A 2,449-nucleotide genomic window follows, 5' to 3' on the forward strand; every position below is an offset into this window, starting at 1 on the left:
GATTAAAGTAAAACTATTTATTAATTCCTAATTGGATGTTAAATAATTGTATTTTGTTAAAAGCTGAAGGTACACGTTCTTTTTGTTCAACGAGGATTTTATTGCCATTTTGACTGCTTCTTAATCGAGTACTCAAACTGTTCGGACGTACTTTTCTAAATAGCAGAAAAGCACAAATAACTTTAATTTATTGTTAATTCAAGTTTATTGTTCATTTTATAATTTTGTTAACAAGTTCAAATACAAGTTCCTGAGTTTTATTTCATTTATCGAGTATTTATTGAAGTCAACTCGAGAAGAGCGTATCAGCGCTCCACGGGGATCCGAACCCTGCCTAAATTCTCAATTACAAATCTTTATAAAACGACCACGCAACACATGTAATAGGAAAGGAGGGTAAAGGTGAAGTTGACACTAATTGAAGAAGCGTGAATCCTGTTAGAGATCCTTTTAATAAACCCATTTTAAGATTATAAAATAATTAATATTCATTTATTAACGAATGTTTAAACATTTGCCAGTTGCCTTCGCCTCCTATCCTACCACTCAGAATCATTGCAGATATGTAAATCACTCGTTATCGATAACCGGGAAGAAACGCATCAACGAATCAGGATAAATCTTAGAAATTAATAATTATGGATTGGTCAATAGTAACTAAGGACATTTTGTAATTAAAGAAAAAGGTGTATAAAGAGAAATGAAAAGACATGCATTCCATTTACAACATTGTAACGGAAAGGACTAATATAATTACCTTTATAAATTAAACTCGTTGTTCTTTTTAATTAGTTTAAATCGTTTATCGTAATAGTTTAAATATAGTTCCAAAGTTTAATTTAAATCTCTATTGCAATTTATTATTATCGTTATAATTTCCTTTTATTTACAATTATCCATAAAGCTAACGCGTTTCACTTTTAAATTACATTGAGACTCAGGAATTCCCTGAGGACCACGCAACAAAATTGGTGACAGCGGTGGGATCCCCTTCAAAATCGTGGGAGAAATTACTGAAGAACTGACCATCTTGGATGCTGTTTTACTAGCTCGTGAACGCGAATCTAAGGAGTCATCGACGAATGTGTGCAGCCCCTCTTTCCTAGGGTTTTGGCACGGTTTTCCTTGGAACACGGGTGAATACCAGAGGAGGGTGTGTTCGGGTGGCCGTGCAGCTACTTCCCCGAATTCACATGTACTCAGCCAGATTTTCCTTCGTCGAGGTCTGGTGAAAATTTAACAAATACCTCTTATACACTTAATTAAGATACATACACGCTGAAAATTGCAGGGTATAAGTTACAAACTATTAAAAGTGGTTAGACTTACAAGTTAGAGTTACAAATAAGTTACAAAACTAAAAAACTCGTACTTTCGACTTATAAACCTGAAGATTTTTTACTACTTCGGTGCTCGTAGCTTCTTTGCTTTGACCGACGAATTTTGTTATGACTGGGCCCGATAATGGTGGCCTGACCTAGGTCACTCTAAAAGTCACCATCGGGTGTCGATCGAAAACGAAGAGACAGGAATACTGTTTCGTTGGACGTCGACTAGAATGGTCATAAAACCAGCTTTCGATTTCACTATTTTTATTAAGCAGAATTATTGATATATATACATAGATAGTAATGATATACTTAGTCATGGCAATAAAGAAACTGTAACATCGCAGCTTCACTTTTCTTTTTCTTAGATATATAAGTGTACAAGAGGCATATTTCAAATGTTCATTATAGGCTAAGATAAAAAAGTTGAAAAAAGTGTCTGTTACTATTTTTGTGCGTGTTTTGTCAAACATTTCCCTGTACATTGTGAAACAACTAATTACAATTAAATCATTAAAACTTAATTATCTAGACTAATCTTTAACTTCTCATAAACATTCAAATCATTTTATGGATAACTAGCTGACGTACCCGCTCTCGCGCGGGCAGTTTTATATTGCAAATCATATTTTAGTTCGTATATACAGACTAGACTGTAATATACCGTGAATAAATAAGCAGCATAGAATTTTGGATAGTGCAATATGAATAACAACGATTTGCGGCTTTTTAAACTTTTTTGTCTGCCTCAGCTCATCGTTAGCTAAAGAACATTGTCGCTTGACTGTTCCTTCGACTAACTTTGGCTAGCAGGAATAAATGGGCTGTTGAGCGCCGGGCGAGAGGCCAGCGACTGACGATCGAAATACAATGTAAACAGAAAAGGAATGAAACGCATGAATGAAAATTTAATCTTTTATAGTTTTCAGTATACATTCATTAAAGTGTCACGAATGAACTGAGGAGATTCTGTCGGTGGAAATGAGTCCAAATACGACATCATTCGGATTATTTTCAAGAATATATCAACATCTAGCGGCAGTACCCACAAATAAATGTTGTTCCCCGTTACCATCAAGCTGGGTTTGTGTATTTCCTACGCGAAGACAGTGTTGCCGGAA

The sequence above is a fragment of the Dufourea novaeangliae genome, unplaced genomic scaffold, assembly GCF_001272555.1.
Source record: "Dufourea novaeangliae isolate 0120121106 unplaced genomic scaffold, ASM127255v1 scaffold324, whole genome shotgun sequence".
Taxonomy (NCBI): Eukaryota; Metazoa; Arthropoda; class Insecta; order Hymenoptera; family Halictidae; genus Dufourea; species Dufourea novaeangliae.